This window comes from Mustela lutreola, chromosome 2, assembly GCF_030435805.1.
Source record: "Mustela lutreola isolate mMusLut2 chromosome 2, mMusLut2.pri, whole genome shotgun sequence".
Taxonomy (NCBI): Eukaryota; Metazoa; Chordata; class Mammalia; order Carnivora; family Mustelidae; genus Mustela; species Mustela lutreola.
Window position 1 is genome coordinate 158,223,338 of NC_081291.1, and position 25,524 is coordinate 158,248,861.

General features: G+C 42.1%; 1 long non-coding RNA gene across 1 annotated transcript; it reads right to left on the reverse strand.

Moving 5' to 3' along the window:
- Nucleotides 1-1,038: 1,038 nt before the first annotated feature.
- Nucleotides 1,039-18,671, reverse strand: LOC131825910 (uncharacterized). The gene is made up of 3 exons (XR_009351367.1): nt 18,567-18,671; nt 7,784-8,016; nt 1,039-1,297 (listed from the first exon to the last, which is right to left on the reverse strand). It is a non-coding gene; the product is annotated as an uncharacterized LOC131825910 (long non-coding RNA).
- Nucleotides 18,672-25,524: the final 6,853 nt, after the last annotated feature.

Genomic DNA, 25,524 nt, shown 5'->3' on the forward strand with positions numbered 1-25,524 from the left:
TCAAGCGTTAATTTGTGGGTATGGTTATTTTTATATAGATCATTATCCTTCACTTTGCATTTGATTTTTGCAGCAGGGTCATAATTGCAGAATATTGGAGAGTTTTATTCAGTTTTTCCAAGGTCCTCTCCTAATCCTTTGAAACTAAACTATTTCCTTTTGAAGCTTTGATTGTCATCATCATTCTTATTGATTGTCTTTATTTTCCTTTGTTATCTGGTCCAACTCTGAGATCCTCCTTTATTAGTCACCTTGCATGTAGATCCAGCAGTTCACCAACATCACTTTAATTAATTTTATGGAAGTCCACATCTTTTGCAAGATTTGCAATAAATTTCTACTCTTTTTAAGGACTAGATATTTCTAAATGGATGACTAAGACTTTGGTAGGAGTGGTTGTAGGCGCTAAGGTTAACAGATGGAACAATTCAAGCGGGAAACAATTTCATACGTGGTCATTTCACCAAAGAATGTTTCATGTTTTGAAGACTTTTACTTCTCCTAATAGGATTTATCAGAATTTATTGGAACATGGATTACAAGGGCTAAGTATATGTACCTATGTTTGATGGGAAGAGGGAGGATGAAGTGGTAAAATGGAGAAGGAGAGAAAAGCAAATATGTGGGGGTGGTCAGTTTACAAGACTGGAACAGGATTTCAGGGAACAGAGGATAGATAGGTGAATACAAAAACTGTAAGAGGCAGAGAAGTTCCTGTTTATGAAAAGCACTCTTTCTCTTATTGGGTAGGATCATAGGTAAATTTGTGAACAAACCCAATGCCCAGAGATTTAACTTATCAGTGATTAACAGCAGCTGATGTATAGTGAGCATTTTCCTTTATTCTTGTTTTAAAAAATCTTGTCCTAACATTGAATATCAGCAACGGATATACTGCCAAACTAATGCAGGGCCCCTCCTTACATGAACCCTCTCCAGAAATGTGCTCACATGGCCATTCTGTTCTTGTAAAATTAGAAAAAGTAAGATATTTAAATCACGATTGCCTAATAAGACTGTTGTGTTTCTCCTCTCTGACTTCCTTACCTTCTATCACATTTTCTCTCCTGTTGGGTGGATCACAGTGGCCTGAGGCATTTGGGCGATCTGGGAAAAGAGATTTGAATTTAGTGGGATATATTTATTTGATTCACATCAATTTCAAGTGGAATTAAATTACTGCTAGCCATCCAGGTGCAGGAATGTCTTCCAGGGGTATTGTTGACTCCCAGTGTGCCATGAAGTTACAGGATGGGAATTTGTGTTATGATGTGAACGTGTCCTGTGAATCCTGGCCCTGGAAATACATGGGTAGAGAAGGAGAAGTAAGGTTAAAAATATACAGAACCAGAAGCTAATCTGTGGGAAATTCTTCTAGTCATCATTGGCATTTTTCCTTAAAGAAGCACCTCCATCCCACCCCCATCTCCACCCTGCCCCATGCCCCAAATTATGTAAGTTTCAAGTCCCATCAAAGCCTGATCTTCCCATTTATCAGTCTTATTAAGACTGCAAGGAAGAGACAGAAAGTGCTATGTGACTTAATTTAATTGCAAGGAGACTCAACTAAACCACTTTCTCTTTGTTTATCTAGCATTAACTCTTCCTCCAAAAGAGGATATTATTGAGTCAGTTTGACAGTATTCAATCTAGATTGCCTTAAAGTACCACATGGGAGGGTGGCTTTCTCTGTATCCAACTTACCTGTGGCTTTGCTGATTTGGACACTGTCCAAATCAGTCATGAAGAAGGTTACACGACTGTTTTTACCCAGTAGATACACGTAAGTCACAGAAACTTACCGTATTTGGAGAAGACTCACATGGAACTACTTGCTTCAGAAATGGTATATTGGGCAGGCACGTTAAGACTACACAGCCTATTACAAACATACATCACTTTCTATCTGTTTCTACTATAGCTTTATAATAACTCTTGGTATTTCAAGGGGATAAATCTCTCCATTTTCTTTTTCAGATTAATTTAGTAGTAAGTGGTTAAGTTCCATGAGAAGAAAAATCTATTGGAATTTTGATTGGAACTGCACTAAATATATAGCTTGATTTGAGGTGAACAAATATTTTTATATTTCATCTTCCCATCTGTGATCTATTAGTCAGGTCCTTTATGGCCTTCGATCATGTTTTATAAATTTCTCCATAAAGAATTCTCACCTCCTATATTAAATTATTCTGCTACATTATAGATTCCATTGTTATGGTTAATTATTTCTTTTCCTGTTACATTTTCTAAATGGTTATTGCTGTTGTATAGTAATATTACTGATTTTTATACACTGAACTTGGAACCAGTACCCTTGTTGAACTTTTCATTAGTTCTGTTGGCTTTTCCATTCATTCTTTTGGATTGATCTATGGAGTTGGTCAGAGCTTGTGAAAATAGCAATTTTGCCTTTTCTTTTCCAAATCTCATACTTGTTTATTTCTCTTATGCTTAGCTAGGACCTACAGTACAATGTTTTATAATAGTAGAAATAGAGAGTCTCCTATCTTGTTCCTAGCTTTAACAGGAATTTTGTTCACCTTTGAATATTTGCTGTAGGATTTGATAGAAGCCCTTTATCAGGTTAAGAAAATTCTCTTATATTCCTTGCCAAAAGTGGTTTTTTAATCATGGATGAGCGATAATTGATCAAATACTAATTCTACATTTTTGTTATATAGTCATATGGTTGTTTTGTTAATCTGTTAAAAACATAGAGAGCCTTAGTAGGTTGTTCTGAAGTGGAATATTTTGCATTCTGAAACTGACTCTATTTCATGGCATGGTATGTTTTTTAATACACTGATCAAATAATTAAGTTGAATTACATTTATTAGCATTTTATTTAGAATTTTACCATTTAAGTTCATAGATGAATTGGCTCTATAATTGTCTTTTTAAATTTTGTTCTTGTGTAGTTTTGGTAGTATATTTACATGAAATGAATTGGATACATTTCTTTTCTTTTTTTTTTTTTTTAATTCTCCAAAATGGTTTATTCAAGACAGGAGCTATATTCCCTGAAGACTCTGTAAATTATCTTTTAAAACTGTCTGGGTCTTTCTTTTTATTTTCAGAGGAGACTTTTGACTATCAATTCAATTTCTGTAATGGCTTTGGGTTTTGTCAGGTTTTCTTCTCTGGAATGAATTTTGGTTATTTAAATTTTCTTAAATATCTTGTTTGAAGCTTACTGCTATAAACTTCTAATTTTATCTTATGATTTTTCTTTCACTCTCCACTGTCTTTGTAATTATGATCCTCTTTTTGTTTCTAATATTGTTTTCATGCCCTCCTTAATCCCCATCCCCTATTTTTCCTATCCTTCACCCATGTCTCTTTTGGTAACCATCAGTTTGTTCCCTATAGTGAAGAATCTGCTTCTTGGTTTGTCTCTCTCTCTGTTTCATTTTTTTCCTTTGCTCGTTTTGCTTCTTAAATTCCACATATGAGTGAGAGCACATGAAATTTGTCTTCCTCTGCCTGACTTACTTCACTCAGCATAATACTCTTTAGCTCTGTTCCTGTTGTTGCAAATGGCAAGATTTCATTCTTTCTTATGACTGAGTAATTTCCATCTTTTTTATCCATTCATCTATCAATGCATACTTGGGCTGCTTCCATGGTTTGGCTATTGTAGATAATGTAGATAATGTTACCATAAACATAGGGGTACATGTAGCCCATTGAATTAGATTTTTTGTATTTTGGGGGTAAATCCCAGTACTGCTCTTCCTGGATTATAGGTAATTGTATTTTTAATATTTTGAGGAAACCCTGTACAGTTTTCTACAATGGCTGCACCAGTTGTTTATTTATTGCATCTTTTTTTCTTCATCCATCCTGCTAGAGGATGGGTGTCTACCTTGTCTTTTGAGAGAGCCCACTTTTTATTTTGTTTATCATCTCTAATCAATTTTCCTCTTATACTTATTTCTTTTATTTTTCTTGAGAGTACTCTAATGTTCTTTTTCCAGTTTCTTAAGCAGAATGTTTACCTCATTCATTTTCATTTTTATGTTTTATAATTTTTTATGCATATAATTCTGTACATGTCATTCTAGCAGTATCCCCATCAGTTTTTATTAATATTTTCTTTTTTTCATTTTTTAAAAGATTTTATTTATTTATTACAGAAAGAGAGAGTGTGAGAGGGGTAGGCTCAGGGGAAGAAGCAGACTCCCTGCTGAGCAAGAAGCCTGATGTGAGACTTTAATCCCAGGACCCTAGGATTATGACCTTAGCCAAAGGCAGTCTCTTAACCACTTAACTGACTCTGCCACCCAGGTGCCCTTTAGTAAGTAGTATTTTCATTGTCATGTAGTTCTTAATATTTCATAATTTCTGTTGTGTTTTTTCCTTAACATAAGTTATTTAGAAATGCATTTTCCACTTTCCAAAGATTATTTTGTTTTGTCTATTTTTTTTGTTAATTTCTAATGTAATTGCATTATTGTGTAGTATTAATCCCTTGAAATTTGCTGAGAATTTTTCTTAAGATTTTATTTATTTATTTGACAGAGAGAAAGAGCACAAGCAGGGGTAGCAGTAGGCAGAGGGGGAGGGAAAAGCAGGCTCCCCTTCCTGCTGAGCAAGGAGCCCAATGCAGGGTTTGATCCCTGGGATCATGACCTGAGCCAAAGGCAGACCTGAAGCTTATCTGACTGAGCCCCTCAGGTACCCCTGGCTGCAACTTTCTTTGGGACTTCATTTATGGGCAGTTTTTGTTTGTTTGTTTTTGTTTTTTAACAAACCACTTTTTTAAAATTTAACATACATATAGAAAGAAAAATGCACAAATCATATCTATGCTCTTCAGTGAGTTATTACAAAGTGAACAAAGCCTTGTAATCATACATGGTCATTTTTACAACAGTTCCATGTGAGCTTAAAAAAAATTGGATACTCTGTAGTTGTTGAATGCAAGGTTTAGATTAAGTTTGTTAATTATGTGGTTTAGGTCTCTTATATCTTTATTCACCCATGTGCCCTTGATCTATTTCCAATATAGAAGTGCATATAATTTTCCAGTGCCATTGTGGTTTGTTCATTTCTCCTTCTGCAAAATTAGAATACAGAGGGTGAATTGAAGGTGATATGTAAACAACTTAATGTGCATGCATCTGTGAATTGTTTTTACCAAAAGACAAAGCAACTCATACATAATGGTTTGCTCATTCCATCCATTTAGTGTGCTGTATACAAACCAACCAGGAAAAAAAGATTCCTGCTTAAAATATACAGTACACTTAGAAACACATCTGTCATGTAGACATATCCAAAAGCTTATGAATATTACATTTTGTATTTCTCTCCTTCAGAGACAGTCTTTTCTTCCTAGTCTTAGCATATATCTGTTCTTATTACTAAAGTCACTTACATAAGGACATATTTGTACTTGAAAGGAACAATAAGTTTCCTACAGAGTGTAAGGTGACATTTTCTTGCAGGGTGTCAATTTAACATAAAAGAGGGTTGATCCTCTTAGCTGAGGTTATGTCATGCTTTTTTCTGTGGTATAAAGTGCTGCCTTATCATCATCTTTTGCTTGGGGAGAGTGATATCCTCCTGGCTGATTTTCTTACCTACGTCCACTCTTACCATACTCCCATTTCTTTACCATACAGCACTTTTTATTATTTTTTAAGACTTATTTATTTATTTTAGAGAAAGAGTGAGAGCATGTGCACATGTACAGGAGTAGGGGGAAGAGCAGAGGAAGAGAATCTTAATGCAGACTCCCCACTGAGCCCTGAGTCCTGACATGGGCCTCTGGACAGAACTTTATCTCATGACTCATGAAATCACAACCTGAGCTGAAACCAAGAGTCCAACCCTTAACCAACTGAGCCAACCAGGAGTTCCTCGAATGACCTTTTAAAATATACCTATCCTACCACCCCCTTTTAAACCCTTACATGACTTCAAGACCCACTAAGGTCCACTTCCTGTCTTTTCAGCTGAGTTTGATTCCATGCTCCCCATCACTGTTCATTCTCCAGCCACACTAGCCTCTTTTCACTTCCTTCCTTCCACAGGGCCTTTGCATTTACTCTTTCTTCTGCCTTAAATAGTACACACTATACTCCTATTCATCCTTCAGAACTAACACAATTCTGTAGGCCCTTAACTAATCCATAAGGTCAAATCCCTCTACAAGCTTTTGTAGCATTGTAGACCTCTACTTTATAACACTAATTACAATCCTTTATGTAGTTAATCTCTGTCCCACCTCCACCCACCTCCACCCACCTCCACCCCAACTAGACACCCCACAGCAAGCTGGACTCACCCTGCATCCCAACACTGGCACAGTGCCTGGTGAAACACTCACTGATAAGTTGCCTTTCTTCACTTTAAAGTAAGTATGTTAACCAAATATACCTGCATCCTTCTTGCTGCCCCTACTTTCATCCCCTGCTCACTTTCAGCCATTCTCCACACTCACTACTTTTTCACTCCCCTTCACCTGTGAATTAAAAGCTCAAGTCCAATGTAGCTCTTTACTGAAGATTTTGTGTGGTTAAAGAGGAGAGGGTACATTACGAAGTAAAAAGCCCTAACAGTGCCCTCTTAACATCAATGCTTTCCCCCCAGGCTTGTCGCTACAGCAGCTGGACTGTCTTACAGCTCTTCTTTTGCTCCCCTGGTGAGTGTGCTCGGGAAACCCCTCTAGCCAAGCAACCTCCTCCTCCACCTGCTTCCAAGTCTGTACTCAGCAAAACAAAGTGCAGCCATAGGCCTAGCCATGACCCCGGGCTCCTTAGTTCACAGGGCCACTTCCATTTACAAAAATTTGGAACAGAAGTGTTGACTTTTTATTGATCTTTGTGTTTGCTTGCTGATAGTTTTCCTTTCATCAATGCCATCCATGCCCTCTCTCCGTGCTGTCTGTGGCTGCCTAAAATCTTATGTCTATCAAGGTCCATTTGAAACACCCTAACTTCTGGAATCCTTCCCATAAGACCCTTAAATCGAGGTGATTTTTCTCTTCCCTAAATATGCATACTATTTCTTTTATTCTTCTTGATATTACAGGCAATTTTAGGATTATTTTTTTTCTCCCTCTCCTTTAAGAGCAAGTTCTATTTCTTACTCTGCATGTCTCCTGAAGAGTCTGGCTCAGGACTCACATTGTAGGCTCCAGCGCTGGTTGAATTATAACAAAACATTTTGTATTTCTTTTCTTAGGTTCTGGTAAAAGCCTCTTTGAGAGAGCTACTGATACCCAATATTTCAATTTCAGAGTCAGTGAGTAGAAACTATTCTCACTGCCCCCCTCCATGAAGAAACTCTGTACAAATTTTAAGTGGGAGTAGTATAACTTTCAATTTAACAGGTTTGAAGAGGTCTCTATTCGAATAAAAGATACTATTGACATTTTTGGATGCGTTGACTCTGATTTCTAAAATGCAGCAACATTCTGGCCCCTGAAAGATTATCAGGGCCCCTGAGAGAGAGAGTCTAACTCATATGACTTTTTAAAAATGCCGAGGAGATGACTAAGTGAAAATGTTGGCATATGGGGTGCCTGGGTAGCTCAGTCGGTTAAGCATCTGCCTTTGGCTCAGGTCGTGATCTCAGGGTCATGGGATCCAGTCCTATATGGGCCTCCCTGCTCAGCGGGGAGCCTGCTTCTCCCTTGACCTGCCACTCTCCCTGCTTGTGTTCTCTTTCTGTCTCTCAAATAAATAAATAAAATCTTTTGTTTAAAGGTTGGCATATGAATTTAAGCTCCTGAGGTCTAGAGAGACCTGGCTAACAGTCTGTGCTCTCTTACCATCAGTGTGATCTTCAGGTGAGCAGATCTCTCAGTGATCACGGTCATCTTGATCAAACAGAGGGTGGAGGCCCAGTGAGAAGGTTGGCGCACTTGCAGATGGCTGACTGAGGGCAGCAAAGATGCAAGTCACGATCACTTGCTCAGATTTTCTACCAAATTCTATTTCTCTTCTCAACAGGAAGCCATAAATATCACTCAGTTCTTTCATTTGTATAAGCATCTTCATTACCCTGGATTAAACAGGATAAAAAGAAAAATGTATTTCTTTGATTTACTTCTTAACCATTTTTTTTACATTCCCAAAATAATACATTTCATTATAAGAAAATAAAACATATAAATTATAGAATGAAAATTAAAATAAAATTAAAATAAAATTCCATATTTCTACAATGAAATCCTCAAGTTTTTTCAATTTTTTTCTTCTACTATTTCCATCCACATCAAGGATGTTTTCAGAAAATTGTAATCATGCTATAGATATATTGTATTTTGCTTTTCACTTAAGTTTTTAAATAAGCATTTTTCTGTAGTCTTTATTATGGATAATAATTTCTGTACTATTATAGAGACATAATACACCAAAAAGAAGAAATTATTATAATTGAATTATCTCTTTTGGTGCACCTGGGTGGCTCAGTTGTTAAGCGTTTGCCTTCGGCTCAGGTCATGACCACAGGGTCCTGGGATCGCCCTGCATCGACGTGGGGATGTGGGGAGCCCACATCTCCCACTCCCCCTGCTGTGTTCCCTCTCTTGCTCTCTCTCTCTCTCTGTCAAACAAATAAAATATTTTTAAAAATTATCTTTTACTTAACCTTAAAGTTGGTTTAAAAAAAAAGTATAAATAACTGCTTAAACACTGATTTTTCTGAACATTTTACATTTACTCGTGGAGTTATTTGCTGTGTTATAGTTCAGTTTATCTTTGCTTCTTGCCCCTATTGGCTCTTCTGGCTACTGTGTCCACCTCAGGCTTTTCTGGCAACCCATGCTTCCTTGACACTCCTTACTTCATCTGTGAGCTTTTATCACCCTGTTGTCTCTGCCCAGGAGGACATGCTCTTAATTTCTCTTGGTTTCAGCTCCATCTAAACAGAAGCAGGCCAAGCCCAGAAAATCAGTTCAGTGGGAGTCAGTTTGTGAGTGACCACGTCTCTGAATTGTGAGTGGACCTAGGACCGACCACAGTGGGTCTGAAGACTGTGGAACAACAGCAAACTTTGAACCCAGATGCAATGGAGCTTCAGACCCAGGACCCTCTCCCAGTGCCCCTGAGATTAATTATCTTACGGGTCTTTAGGCTGAAGAGTTAATCTCTTTAGCCTCAGTTTCTTAAAATGAGATCATTCATTCCAAGTACCTGACGATAGAACCATTATGGCAGGGCATGAGAGGAAATTGTTAGATACCTTCTTCTTCTCAAGAGAGTGGTAGTAAAGACCCGTTGGCAAAATGATATTCTACATCCAAGTCCTAGTTTCTTTTCTCTTTAAACTCCTGCCCCTAACAAGTCTATTTCTTAAAAGGACCAGCCTCCTTTTATTCTAAATATTCCAAAAATATAAAATCCAACCAAAGTTTTAATACACACTTTTGTGGTTGTTTTTCACAAGTGATAAAAGCAGTTGGATGTGATATCTTCCCACTTTTGAGATATTGAGGTAATATCTTTCTTTTATCATGGAAATTTTTAAATGTACACAAAAGTACAGGAAATGATACAATGAACCCCTTATACTCACCCTGAGCCTTTTACAGTTTTAAATATTTTACCAATGTCATTTTATCTATCCTCCTGTATATACATTTCACTTTTGTTTTTGCTGGATTATTTTAAAGCAATCCCTGACTGTTTCATTCAACCCATAAATACTTCAGCCTGTATTTCTAACAGTTGAGGAGGTTTTTTTCCTACATAACCACAATGCTATTATCACACGTAACAAAATTATCAATAATCTCAGGAGCATTTTAAAAATAGGATTCTGGAAAAAGCAAGCCAAAGGAATGAGTAATTTAGAATTTCAAGCACTATGGTAAGCAGTTTGGGAAGATGCTTTTAGCAAAGGGGGTACTTTCACTCTTGCAAATGACATCACAGAGCCAGATGCCACTTTTCTCCTACATATCCGTAATTGGATTTACTTTCTTACCCCCAAATATATTCCTTAGTTCAGTTCAAGGCATCAGCAACCACCCAGAAGCTCAAGCCCCAGATCCACAGTCCTTGTAGCTTCATCCCTCTTCTCCCTTCTTCGGCACTCCATTTAACCAGTTTAGCAATCCTAAACCTCAGGATGAATATTGCTCATCTCCATCTCCTTCTCTTACACCCCCACTTCTGCTCCTTTTGTCTGGGGACCTGTTTTCTATCTCTACACTGAGGTTATTGAAACATTTTTATTTGGGCTCCCCCCCAGAAACAGAGCCTGAGACAAGGATTTGAGTATAAATTGTTTATTCAAGATAGATCCCAGGAAACCTGGAAGCTGAGCTGGGGAACGAGACAGAAGTGAAAGAAGCCAATACAGGATGTGTTATCAAGCACTGGACACTGGAGCTCCATCCCACTGGAAAAGTCTGGGAGACAGTACAGAATATGCCTCAGCCTTATCCCAACCAACAAGCAAGGGAGTTGGGCTACTATGTATCTATCAGTTCTCCACCTATCATTGCTTTATGGCTGCTCCCAGGGGCAAGAAGTCCCTAGCACTTCTGGCCTGCACTGTGCATGGGCTGAGCATGCTGCCAGCCAGGACCCAGAAGGTCATGGGCCTTCACTGTATAATGGTGAATGCCCAGGGAAAGGCAGGGCACCAACAACATTGTATTACCTACCATTTTGCTCCCTCCCACCCAGAGATGAGGGACAGCTTTCTAAAGTGCATATCTGCTTCTGATACTTCTTTATTCAATCAAAAGGCTATGTGGATTATGCTAAAGACCACTCTTGCTTATTTCCCCTACGGGAGTGACTGCCTTGAGTGGTACTGAGCTCTACGGTCCTGGGTACCTTTGGTATACCTACTGTAGGTGCCCAAAGTTTGGGTTGGACTCCCGAGTTCAATGGATATGTAGCTTTATAGCTTTATTCATAGGTTTATAATTAAAACCTTGTCTATTTACAGAACAGGTTAAATGATTGCCTCTGGTTTGGATTCCACTGGTGCAGACCTTTACCTCCCAATACTTTTGTATAACCTTTCCCAGACAGCAGTGTGCCTTTGTCCCCACTGGTGCACCGAAGCTGTCGTGGCAATACTTTTTTCTCCTTTATGCACTCGCATTATCTGGGAATCTCAATGTGATTTACAAGCTTACATAACTTCCCAAATGAGTCAGCATGCTCATCAAGAAGGCAGCATGGTGCAGTGGAAAGAACATGGTATTTGGTGCCAGAGAGAAAGTTCAGTACCTGCATCTGTCACTTCCTAACTGTGTGCTAGACAAGTCATTCTACCTCCCCAAGCCTCAGTTTCTTCCTATGACAAACGGGGATCGGAATACCTACCTCGGAGGGTTATGACAAGGATTAAATGAGGTGAAGAACACCGTGTGATACGGAACAGGCCCTGAGTCACTCCCTGTTCGCCTTCCCCACCCCATATCCTGATTTTACTCCACTGGCAGCAAGTTGTTCAACCTTTCTGACCTGCCGTGAGCAGAAAATGCTGATTTATCTTTATCTCCTCTTAGCACTAGTGGATTTTCGATGAAAACCCAAATCAGTTCTTTGTAAAGGAAAAGTGCTCTTGCTCCATTCTGGGCAGAGCAGCCACCTCGTGTGTGAACTAAATCCGCACCAGAAAGAGCTTAGGGTGCTCGAGGAAGGGCTGGGCGGGCACAGCCTGGCTCGTACCCACTGCGATGGCAGCCGGAGACCACTGGCGTGCAGAGGGGACTCAGGGAGCCCACAGCGAGACAGACAGCCCCCAAAACGAAATGTGCCAGAGAGGATGTGAGAGCCCATCTGCATAGCCACTCAGCACCGTGGGGAGCAGTGAGGAATGGCGATGCAGAATGTCCTTCGGGAGACAAAGCCACAGCATACAAATGAGGGCGCTGCTGTGCTGGCCAGGGCTGGGGACGAATCTGGAACTGTTTTTCCAAGGTGGATGGAACAAATGCCTGCAAGTTAAAATAATAATAATAAATAAAATCCCCGGTCAGCAAATGAACATTGCTGCAAATGTTCTTCCCTGCCGGTTGAAACGCTATTAAGGCAGAATTACCAGGCAAGCTGATTTCCAGGATCTTTACGCCTGGCATAATGCATAGTTAGCAGTCAGCTAGGGGCAGCAGAGGAAGTGTTTATAATTAAAGGGTGATTGGTGAGTGTGTCCATAGCAGCAAAGAAACCTCTAAAAAGAAAAAAATTGGGAGCAAATCTTTGAGCTTAGAAACTAGAGAATGTTAGAACAAGAAAGATTCTTTCAGAGCATTGAGCTGTGCTGGTGACTTTTAAATGCTAAAGAAATAGCAGAACCTTTCCTTCAAATAAAATCTCATGTAGACTCTCCCCCTGGAAGGCAAACAAAACAGATGCTGCTCTGAGTAGGGGATGGGAGAAAACAGTATGGCTGTGGGGCCCCAGCCTCCCACACCCCCAGCCTCCACATTAGATCGGCCAGTGAGGCCCAGAACATGTCCTGCAAATCCTTGGGCCCCACTGACCACAGTGTGAAAACCCCCAGGCCAGTCCACCCCATGCATTGTACGAACATGGAGTTTAGGCTCAAAGAGGGCAAGTGATTAAGCTAAGGTCACCCAGCAGAACTGGGACTAGAGTCCAAATCTCTTTTGAGTTTAAGTTCCTTGCTCTCCTAAAAACCTTCTCCCCTTAAAAAAGAAAAGAAACTATCTTTAAAAATAAAGTTACCTATGAAATAGCTTGTTAAAGTAGATGAGAAAGCAAGAGGCATCCAAGTGTAAACACTGGCTTTGGAAGGAATCCAATTTTATCCTCTTGACTGCTGGACCCAAGTGCAGCTTCTTATTACGTTTATTTTTAGGACTTTTAGCATGGCAGTCACAAAATCCAAGTACATTTGCTAAATGAAGGGTCTCTTAAAGCAGGATAAGTCTAATCAGTTTGTGCCTTCTAGAAAGCACCAACCTAAAACAACTACAATAGCTTAGTACCTGAAAAAAAATTTTTTCTTTTAAAGATTTTATTTATTTGGGAGACAGAGAGAGGGACAGTGAGCACAGTGGGGCAAGGAGTAGAGGAAGAGGGAGAAGCAGGGAGGGAGCCTGATGTGGGGCTCCATCCCAGGACTCTGGGACCATGACCTGAGCCAAAGGCAGAGGCTCAACTGACTGAGCCCTGAACAAAATTATTTTTACTGTATTGGCACAGTAAGAAAGGTCTTTGAAATGCATGACAGATGGAGATGGCCAGACCCAAGCTCTGGAGGGCTTGGGCACAAGCAGCTTCAGATTCCCAACTCTACGTAGATGCTGGGACCCTGCGCAAGTCACGACCTCTCCCCGCCTCAATCTTCTTTCAGAAATCCATGAAATGACTAAATCATTTGAGTCATTAAAAGTCCATATTTAGCAAAACCCTGAACTCAGCCAGCACAGTGCCTGTTTTGCGCACGGGAGAGGCCTCTGTGTCTAAGTCAGGGGGCCCTGCGCACAGTTAGTGGCGAGGAGTGAGAAGGAACAGCAGGGAGGGTGGAGACTGCCTCACAGTGAAAGGAACGAGGGAGGAGAGAAGCCGAGGCAGAGAAAAGCAAAGGTTCTCCTTTTATGCGTCAGAAGACCGAGACCCGAGGACTGGATTTGGATCAGCGTCTGTCCTGTACTGTTTGTTTATGTGACACCTATTACCCTGAAGTCCTCGGAATGTTTCCTAATGGCCTCGCTCTGGCGTTTCCATTCAAGGCCTTGACTCACCTTAAACTAGGAATGTTCAGTGAAAGACGCTAGCATGTGGTAGTAACTGATGAAATGATACCAAGTGTTTATAAGGGGAAGAAAAGCAGCCGTTTTTAAAATGCAATATCCTATCCGGTGCATTTTATTTATGTGATTCAGTTTAATTCTTACTATAAGTTTCAAATTAGGTATGATTTCTCCCCCTGCATTTACAGCTCTAGATGCAGAAAGGTTTAGCAACTGCTTTAAGAAAACAGGTGTTTTAGGAAGCTGTGGGGACTGTGAGCTCCCTCAGGACGGAGACTGTCTCGTTCTTGATGCTATCTTCAGTGCTGAACACGGTGCCTGATACACAGAAGGTGATCGATGTACATTTACTAGAGGGATAGCTGAAGGAAAAGGCCAAGCTTTAAATCCAGATCTGCTCAACTCCCGAATCTAATTCTTACTACCACTGAACTCATATAATTTATTAAAAATAATTGGCATCGGGCCAGTTGTTCTTAACCCCTATTTACCATGTAGTTGGAGTGTTGTGAGCTCTGGTTTCTATGCCTGTTGGAAGCTCTAGCTACATAATTAGTTACTGAGTTCCCATCACTTGGCTGAATCTGTAATTAAGCAGATTTTTTAAGACATAGTTAGACATGGTCCCAGGTTCCCTAAAATGCGTAGTATTCACCCAGAGGACCAGACTTGAAGAAAAACACGGGACTGGAAAATATTTTATCATACTCCAGGATCCCTGCTTTCCCTGGTCACCTTAAGCAATTACAGAACCAAAAGTTGCTATTTCTTTTTTTAATCAGTAAACACATTTTAAAACACGCACTTTCATAGTATTTCCTCACAGTGTATCTTAGAGATGAAGCAAATTCTGACTCCCTAGTACACAAGAATATTAATGAATAACAGTTTGTGTCCAGGAACTGGGTGAAAGTAAGAAAGGAAAGACTTATCAAGCATGTTGTACTAGAAGGACGCGCTCAGGTGTGCCTGGGATCTTGCTCTGCTTCACGTCTCAGGACTCAACAAGATAGGCCCAGTGACATGTGAGTGGGTGGTTCCGATAGAAAGAATGAGCAAAGTCATGTCTCTTTGTCCTTCCCTCTAAGGGACACTTCCTTTGTGGTATGTTGGCCAAGGCTATACATCGCATGGCTCCAGTCATCCCAGGGTACTTCACTAAGCCTTTTAGGTTGTATCCTCTCTATTTCTTCCTTCTTCCACTTTTCCCAAGTATTTACTAAGGCTCGCATGGGCTCAGCCTCTGCAAGGTGCTGTGGGAGCTACAGAAAGAACAGGGAATTAGCTTCTAGATTCTCATGGGCATTACACATTGTACACATGGAACTCAGGTGTGACCACACCTTCCTTCTTCATCAGCCCCTGAGATCTCGGAAAATCTGTGTTGTTATTGTAGCCTGAGGAGTGTGACTCTCCCTTCTTTCCCTCTGCCTGGGGGGCACCATGACATCAGCGCAGAGGTGACCCTCTCGCCTTGAGGGGAATAGTACCCATATTGCCATGCCTGTACCCTCACAGAGGTGTCAGCCCTTCACAAGTCAGTCAGTTGGAGAAGATACAGGATCAGTTCAGCTTTGTGGAAAATTCTCCTTGCCTTCTATACTGGCTTTGGCTACCTCTATTTCCAGCCTGCACTAAGCTACCAAATATATATATAAATATAAAAACTAATACACACACACACACACATACACACTTATCTTTGCTTGGTGATAGGACTGGGTTTGGATCTCTCAGAAGCCAAATATTCTCTTTATATTCTCCTTATTTCCTGCTCTGAGTTTCCCTCTAGAACACCTGAGCTAGTCAAAATCTTTTTTTTTTTTAATTACAGTTTTGTAGTGTACAATTCAGTGCTTTTTAGTATATTTGCATAGTTGTATATCACCACTATCTAATTTCAGAACATCTTCCATACTCATTAACTGTCACTTCCCATCTCCCCCTTCCCCCAGCAACCACTAATCTATTTCTTGTTTCTATGAATTTGTCTCTTCTGGACATTTCATATAAATGGAATCATAACAATATGTGGTCTGCTGTGATTGGCTTCTCCCAGTTAGCATGCAGGGTTCAAGGTTAATCCATGTTGTAACATGTATTAGTACTTCATCCCTTTTTATGACTAAATAATATTCAATTGTATTTATCCATTCATCAGTCCGAGGACATCTGGGTTGTTTCCATTTTTGGGCTATGATCAATAATGCTGTTATGAACACCCATATACTGGTTTTTGTGTGGACGTATGTTTTCACTTTTCTTGGGTACTTACCTAGAAATGGAATTGCTAGGCAAAAATCTTCAGGAAGCATTTCTAATGGTCTTCATTCCTATCTGTTTCCCAGAGAATACAGTTTCTCTATATCCAGCAAAGAAAGGGGAATGACCAACAGCAGGAACTTCTTCACCATGTCTGGGATACAGCACCTGCTTTTCCAAGTCAGTTACAAAGCCCAGATGTCTCCACTCTAAACAATATGCAGCTCTGAGTGACCATGGCAGGCCTGGGACACGGGGACAAGTCATTGCAGCAACTCACACTGAAGAGGAGCTTGCCGCACCCGGAGGGTATGCAGAACCAGCCTCGACTCTTGTAAACAAAGGGACATTTACAGTCATGTCAGTCCCTGCTTAGAACTGATTCCTTGAAACCTAGTTTCTCCTATCCTGTCCATAATCTTGGATTCTGATCTCCAGGGTTATGCAGAGCATAGAATAAGCAATTTGCAACCTTGGAATCCTAAATTGCCCTTTCCCCACCGTCTGCTCTGCATGTTTCTGTTTCTAACTGAAGTCTGCCCTCTGCTGGTCATAGGCAGCCCAGACCCGCAACGTGGAGGGGCTAAGCAGGTTTCTTCTCAAATCATTTCTTCTCCAGGAGCAGTTAGGAAATTGCTGCAATTTATTCAGCTTATAGAAATACGGAGAAATGATATCTTCTGCAGATCATTCCTCTTTTATTTTTGACTTTTTGGTGTTTGTGAATTTTTTCCCTTTTATTCAACAGAAGCAGACAGAACTGGGCCAGTTTCAGTTACTTATGAGCCGCTTTCATTTGTGATAAATAACCATATTTGTATTTATGCACTGCCTGCCAAGGCCTTGACTCATGAGTCACTACCATACTCTTTTATGGTGATAGTGGGCAAAGGCTGTTCGAGAAGGGGGACGGTATGAGTGGTGGGCTGTCAACTGTCTGTCTAGTAGTTTTTCCAGAGGTGGTTGGTAGACTGCGTTGAGTAAAGGAAGGCCCAGAGGCTGATTCTCCTTGAGTTCTGTGGGGTATCTGCTTGCCCTGTTGGAAAGCTGCACAACACCAGACATTTGAGGATCCCAAACAGACATGGCAACTCTTTCTCTCCTTTCCTTCCAAATGGGCACTATGGCCAGGGACGCAGATCTGGGAGGGACATGAAAGGTGACTGGGGAAGGAACTCAGAGCCTGGGGAGACCAGGAGACAGTGTGAGCAAAAGGCTGAACTAGTGGCAGGAGGAAAGGAGGGAGCTGGAGGAGGGGAGGTGCGTCCACAAGGACAGAACAGGGGACTAAAGGAGTAACTGCTTCCCTGAGGGCCATTACTGCTTTCTGCAATGCAGTTAACTGTAAAAATCTCTTTCGTTTTTAGTTAACAAAGGAAAGGGAGTCCTTTCTGATATTTTCAATCAGAGTTCTTGAGAATAACCCCCTGACCGTTTTAGGAGCATTTATACCTTCTGCCCTGAAAGAAATGCAGGACTTCCATGAAAGAAAATGTAATTTTTGAAGAGATTGCTTGGGTTTTTAACCTCTGAGTAGATGGGAGGCAGAAGACTCACAAGGATTCCTTACGGTGAGTATACATCCCAGCCAGAGGTCTAGAAATCTGTCCCCCTTTCCCAAAGTACAGCCAAACTGGGGCATTCCGTTGCCTAGATTCTCACGGGGTTCCTCTGCTCACCCCAGGGCCTACCCCCACAGTCCCACTATCCCTGTCAATCTCCTGGGGACTGCAGAAGCCTGGGCTCAGGGTGTAGCAGAGATTTCTGCGTCCTATTCTTTCTCTTCCTCTCCATTTCCCTCTTGCCTCCTTCTTCATCTCCTTTCTTTGTCCTCGGGGATTCAATTTTATCCTCCCACATTGCCCCTCTCCAGCCTCTGTGACTCCAAACTAAATCATTTTGGGCAAGACAGGGCTTACTGCGTTCCCATGGCTGAGCACTGCCCCTTTAAAATCAGCCTTCAGTTGGAGGGGGAGTTGAAGGGAAGAAGAGAGAACCAGGTCTTCTGCCTTTCCTCCCAGAGATAAAAGCTATTCTTAGCAGTAAAATCGGCTTGGCATTTGGGGAGACTTGTGTTTCTCTCCTTTCCGCCCCAGGGGTTTTGCCATTGCGATTCTTCTTCTTCATGCAGAGAAGATGAAGGGAGAAAGAGAAGGGGGGGATAAAAGGGGGTCACCATCACTCCTACCCTGATAGGCTTCCTTATTTTGAAAGACTGGTCCAGTTAGAATGCCCTCACCCCAACCCCAGAAGACCAGTTTAATTCTTGCAGTCATTTTTCAGGCGAGAAGACTAAAAGCCAGATGAGCTCCCTTCAGGGCCTTCCACAGCACTTTGTATGTGGCGTGTGTTCATTAAATATACTTGCTCAGCCAGCCTCCTGCCTGCACCCCCATTAGGGTGGGTCTCTCAGGACTGCCCTCACTGGGCATATAGGGCCCTGGTAATCAGTCAGGGCATTTAAGACCCAGTGTTAGAGAGCAGCCTTCGGAGAAACCAGGAACTTGTTACATTAAAAATAGAGAAGAAGAAGAAGAAGAAGAAGAAGAAGAAGAAGAAAGCAACCAAGGGAAAAAGTGGGTGGGCAAAGCTCAAGAAGACTTACGTAATCTGATTCCACTTTGGACACAGATGATGAAATTCTGCAAACAGGCCAGCAGGGGGAGCTCAGGCAGTGTGTCAGAACGCCAGCGCCCAGGTTGACGGGAGCCAAAACTGCGGACAAACAAAACAATGAACCTTTGTGGTTCCTCTTGGGTTTTTAAACCAGGGGGCTCAAGGCAGGACGGCCTGATCCTCATTCTGGGGGACTCAGCATCTCACAGAACCACGACTTAATAGGTCTCGTTGTCTCCCTCCCCCTCTCTCCCTCAAATTGTTTTCTCCGTGTCAGAGTCTCCCGCTAATCTCTTTTCTCAAGCTCTCTGGGTACCTCTTTGTATCTTTTTTTATAATCCGGTTTTCTCTGAATCTGTGTTTCTGTCTGTGCTTCTTTCTTGCTATTTCTCTGTATCATCCTAGGCTGGCTTCATCTAAATGAAAAATAACTGGAAATGAACCCATCCATAGGCTGAGCTCAGAAAGCTTTCAATACTTTGCCAAAACCAATACTTTCAACAAAATGTATGCTGTGCAGCAGAAGTGGCTAACTCTGCCACCACTTAGCTGTGCAGTCATGTCTTTCATGTCTATTCTCTCGTCTCTGTCCTCCAGGCCTGCTGCCCATGCCCCCCTACAGTCTCTCCACTGCCATCTGGTTGCTGGCAAGCCATTGTTCTCCTCCCCCAAACCACTGACCTCCAGTAGTTGTCTCTCTACCTGTCCAGAAGGACAAGGTCTTCCAGGTCTTTTAGAGAAGAAGCCCACACCTCTCGTGACATAGTATTTTGTTTTTTAAGTAAGGCCCAGTCCCCTCATTTCCAGAAGACACTGCAACTCTTGTGGGATCAGGGGTTGAGGGGCTCCAGGGGAGAAATGGAGGGACTCAGCTCTGCATTCCACCTGGAACCTCTTCTTATCCAATGTTCAGGTGCCTGGCTGGATCTGGCCCACTTGCCCAGAGTATCTTCCTTCCTGGTGACTTTCTCTCAGGGATCTTCCTCATGTCCTTCCTTCCCAGACTGACCCTTGGAGACCTCTAGTTTATTACACAATCTGTATATGTCTGACCCTGTGGGGGAACAGAAATTAAATTCTCTTTTCTGGGCCTTTGAGCCCTGGAAAATTAAGAAATGTAACTGAGGATGTTTTAAGGTTCCAGAATATCCCATGACAGTCAAGAAGCACCCACAGTGTTTGATGGAAGGCAGCCCACAGAGGGCCAAATGAGGGCCCTGAGCAGGTACAACATACAGATGGCTCCTGGGCAGTGACGCTCAGCAGAAGCTGGTTCAGTTCCAGCCCCAAACACTGTGACTATGGTGATGGTCATGATGGATCCCTCTGACTCCTGTGTTGTTTTCTGTTTGTTTGTTTTTTTTTTTAAAGATTTTCATTCATTTATTTGACAGACAGAGATCACCAGTAGGCAGAGAGGCAAGCGGGGTGGGGGGAGTGCGGGTGCGGGAAACAGGCTCCCTGCTGAGCAGAGAGCCAGATGCAGGGCTCGATCCCAGGACCCTGGGACCACGACCCAAGCTGAAGGCAAAGGCTTCAACCCACTGAGCCACCCAGGCGCCCCTGATTCCTACGTTTTATGGTCCCTCCCTCCAAATCTGTTCTATCCAGATTCTCATTATTTTTCAGATGCTAATCATATGTGTCCCTTGGAGGCGGGTTCCAATATCGGATCTGCTAGGACATGATACTCCAGTCTCAGCACTGTAACTTTTTTTAAGTCTCCTGGATTCAAGGAAGGTAGCATTACTATGATCTGATCACAGTCGTCCCTGCTCTGTTCAATACTCAGTAACCATCATCCTTTCCTAGTTCCAGAACCTGTTTGGACCAAGCTGAAGATCAAAGTAAGGAGTAAGGGGGCAGACAGGCAATGCAACGCAATCTATCATTTAAAGACATTGGCCACTTGCTCGGCTTTGCTTGGCCCTGGCCATACAGAATGTCTGTATGAGACACAGGGTCTGTCCTCAGGGAGTAAATGCTTCTATTGGAGGGACCCGCTGTGTCTCTGAACCAGAATGAAAATGGAGCTGCTGCAGAAAAGCCCAGCACTGCAAAGTGCTAACATCATCAGGCAGGTTGCCTCTGCAATGCAATCTATGATCTCTGAAACTCTCAGAACCAAAAGAATTGCTATATGACTTTCTAAATTAAGCTTTGCATTACTTTGGAAATTAACAAAGCATTCCTTCCCACAGACACTGTTCCCAAATTAAACATTTTGTGCTTGTACAGCTGTTCAAACGTCAGTGAATTGAAGATGAAAAGGTTCTTAGGAAGGGAAGAGAGGTGGGTGCCTAAAAGGAGAGAGGAGCACTGCGGGGGAGTTCTTAGAGGGCAAGCTGGGGGTCAGGGAGCAGAGATTATAGAAGAGTGGAGAAGTTTATGATCCAGTTAGTGAGTACATAAAATGTTTTTTAAATTATTAGGTTTAGATAACTGTAGGTTAAGGGGGCCCATTATGATCAAGTATTTAAAGGCATACTCTAAGTGGAAACCTTGGGGAGTGGCTATTTCCCACCTCTAATCAGTAGGAGCCAGAGGAAACAGAGGAAATAAACATAAACGGCCAAGATGGTATTTTAAGGTCCCTGTGAGGCCCACTTTTCAAGATCTGACAACAGTCAAACACTAGAATGGTCACAGAGGATGGCTGGGCACTCTCCTCTGGGGCTATTTATTGAAAGAACAGAGGTTTGGGTTTTGCAGTGTTGCAAATGACATTCAGTGTAGAGACAGAGGCAAGTCCTGGATGAGATAGCTACCCCAGTTCTCTTCTAGATTGTGAGAGGAGAGAACTCCTCTAGGATTAGACGCCTTTTGCAGCAGCTAGAGCGAAATGGACTGATGGGAAGGCCCACAGTCCCCACTGGTCCACCTCCCTGCACCGTACCAGAGCCCCTTCCATTAAGCTGCCTTTGTGTCCTTTGTTTCATGAACTTGTCCTTAGATCTTCACTTGCAAAGACGTGAGCCATCTTGGCAAATGGTTTTTGTAAAGCCCTTGCTCACAAAAATTCTGTCTGCAATATTTGAATTGGCCCGCAATATTTGGATTGGCTACTGGGCCTCTCATTTTCCACACAAGTTGCTCCTAACTTATCTCTGGGTCTCTTCCAGAGGGGCAGGAATTATTTGCCAGTGGTGTAACTTGAAACCCAGATTCTTCTTGGAAACCATTTTCATAAAGGTTTTGAAATGGGGACTGGAGCAGAAGAGAGTGAAGAGGTAAAAAAATATAAAGAAATAAATAAATAAAATGCAGGTTTAGTCAGATAAGATATTTCCATGCAGCTAAGGGAGCAAGAGGCCCTGACTTCAGCAAACAAGGCCCAAGGGCTTACAGAGGCAGAGAGCTGTGCTGGGCACTGGCAGCCAGTTCCCCTGCGGCTCCAGGAAAGAGCCCTGGCAAGGCATCCTCTCATCTTGGCTGTACCTTAGACCAGACACTTATCCTGTCTGGCTCCCAATCTTATTGACTGCAAGAGGAGAATATCCATATAAACATCTTCCAAGTTTCCATAAATTCTATATTCTGACATTTTGTATGGCCTTTGGGATTGGTTTTAAAGATTAATGACACTTTTCACCTGTACAGTGCTTTGTGGTTTAGAAAGCACTTTCACACACTCATCTTATTTGATCCTCACAATTATGCTCTGAGGGAGGTAGGACAGAAAAGATTTCCCCCAGTTTAGAGATGAGGAAATGGAGGATCGGGGCAGTTAGGCAGTGTGTAGACAACAGGCAGACATCCAGGACTCCAGTTTAGGTCTTTCAACTTGAACTCAGTTATTCATCCTTGTAAGGTGTGCCTTTAAAATCAGATAACTATGGATCATCTCTCCAGAGAGATGAGCTTAGGATTTTTAGATGTTTCAGCTCAACATAGATATCAGGTAAAATTCCCCTACTTCAGGCTTTTATGAATTCTTGCAAATGTATGAATGTCTTGCTTCTCTGGCCAGATTGCAGGCCCCTTGGAGGTTCCAGTCATATGTTTTGTCTTCCTTCCCACTCCCTCCAGCAACCGTCAGAGAGCTAAGCACCTAGCCGGGGTTGTCACACTGCTAAGAAGAGGTAATGCAAAATAAGTAAGTGGGACAGATATCCATTTCCACATCTAACTACTTTCCCTACGAGAACTGGTATCCTTATACATGTTCTGCCCTAGATAGCCTTCTGCCTGCCACGCTATTCCCCAAAACCTAGAACACAACATAGTTTCCCATGGTGGCATCAGTAATATCCTCCTCTTTGACATGATGTTCCAGGCACAAGATGGGCTCAGAAGCATGAAGAGCCATGACCTCAGGGATCTCAAACGCTAGGAGCCTAATGTAAGTAAAGAAGGCAGACTGGCTTCCTTAGCTGAGGAAGCAGAAGTGACTCCATGGAAGGGACTATCATGAGCTTAAGCTAAGAGGGAGGACTGGTACTGAAGCAGGAACAGCCAGGAGCATCTGAGAAAAGCTACTGAGGACATCTGTGTGACTGGAAGGAGAGAGTGCCTTCTGCAGTGGGAGGGGTGGGTGGGCCTGGGAAATGCATCAATAAGCCAGTGTAGGTTCTCTGACCGCTTGTGCACACTTGGCCTCAGTGCAGTCTTGCTTCATCTCCCTAGACCTTTACCCTCATCGGCAACCGTGACTCCACTCATTTCACCAGAACTATAAGGAGGAAACAGTGATAAAGCAAAGGCAAGGACAACTGACCTGATAACAGAAATGGCTCTAATTTAAGACTTTTGCCCCATTATTATCCTGCCATCTCTTTGTTTTCTGTATCTTGAGTCCCTATTTTCCCAGATTTGGTGGAGAAGGAAAAGGATTCCAAGACTGTTGTAAGCAGGGCCACTCCCAATAAATGAGACCATCCCATGCCCTAGGGACTGACTCAGTTGAGCATCACTGTTCAGAAGACTCTGAATTTCTGACAAAGAAGGTCTCTGTCGATAATAAGAACTTGTAGATAATAATGGCTCTACTATGAGAAGAATTCTAGGGTGATAGATTTTTAGAAAGAACTGGGACTTTAGGGCTTACATATTGATTCAACAATTTCATTGACAGATGAGGGGACTTAAGAATGTGGCAATGACATCAGTGTTCAGGCCACCCAAGGAGCTAGTGGAAAAAATCTGTACTAGATCCCAGAAGTCTTCTAATACCACACTAGCCCTTCTCCTATCTTACCTACCCTGGACCTTTTAAATGCCAAAGGTTTTCACCCAGGGGCAACTCTGAGCAACAAAGGAAAGAAGGTCTGAATTGGTGAAACTTCTTTGTGGGAACTACTGTTCTTTAGGAGAACGTTTGGTGTAGCCAGCCCCGGAGACTCTGTCCCTGCCTCCCTCCATCCTGCAGGGAGAGAAAGAACAGATATTTCTGTTCTAAAAGCCCTTCTGGCTGCCAAGCCTGCCCGTTCTGGCCAAACACAGTATCTGATCTCATCCTAGTGGATTTCCTCCCATCAGACAGTCCTCACACCACCTCCGGGAGCAGAGGGGGTGATGCCCTGTCAGGTCAATGTACACATGGAGCATCTTACACAGACGCTTCATAAATGTTCTACAAGTGAAAAACTGGTTCCAGCTCTTCTATCCTGCCTCCAGTTCTCCACTTCCAAAAGCGTCCAACAAACTTGCCTTTAACCTGTGGATCAAATCAAGTCAAACCAACAGACATTAATTGAGGTATTATTGGAAAAGCAATGTGCAGGTGCTGAGTTCTATTCAAAGACACGTCCGAGCCCACACCTTCAAAGGACTCACAGGCCAACTGGGGTAGACCAGGTGATATTACATTTTAAGTTAATATCACAGGGCAAAAATACAAGAAGTGCCATGAAGCAATGAATGACCATTTGCCAAATTGCTGGAGTAGATAGTCTGCGCATCGGTACACAGAAAAAAGATCACTGGGAACTGAAGAGTCCAAGGAAGTTTGTGGAAAAGGAAAGATTTTGCCAGGACTTTGAAGGATGGGTAGAATCTAGAGGAGGGAGAGAAGAAAAGAGCATTCTAGAAAAGAGCATCCAAGAAAAGATACAAAAAATGGAAAATGCAAGTGTGCTGAGGGCAGTGAATAATGCTAATTGCAATAGTGGGTGCTGCTTATCATGTATCAGACACTATTCTCAGCAGCTAACATTTAATAATTCTCTTGATTCCCATATAATTCAAATTATTACTATTATTATCACATTTTTACAGGCCAGGAGACTGAGGCTTAGAGAGGTTTTAAGTTACTTACCCAAGGGCACAGCTGATAAGGGATTGAGCAGGAACTTGAGCCTAGAGACTACACATTCAGCCACTGCTTCTCTCACTGTGGCTAGAAGAGTTGATTTTTTAGAGCGGTGTATTGGGGGCAGAGCACAGAGGATCTGGAATACTATAGTACAAACTTGGACTTGGTTTTGTGGGCATGGGAAATCATTAAACGTCTTTGAGCAGGGAAGTGGATCTGCATTTAGGGTTTTAAACTGAGACACATACAGGAAGGAAATCCTAAGGACGCCTTAATATTTTTTAAAAAAACACATAGAAGTGTATTAGCATGTAGATAAAGATATCCTTCCTTTTTATAGAGAGCCTTGTCCAGAGTTACTTCCAGTGGCCTCTTAACATCTTAAACTACTTGGGGATCAAATCCTTGATTGGTGGTACTAAGGAAGCAACCAAAATGTAAACAGCCCCAAAGCTACCCAGGTACATGTTCACCAGCTAAGGGCCGAGACAGGCTTGAAGGATAGTGTTTGCAGGGAGCTAGGACATCAGATTAGGAGAGAGAGGGAAAGAGTGGAGGGAAGAAGATGTCAGACAGCAAAAAAATGAGTTGGGACCTTGGGTGAGCAATTCAGCAATATCTTAAGCATGGTAGAATCGAAGCTTCTGGAAGAGGAAAAAAAATATTGTGAGCTATCTCCTTGATTATTTTGTAA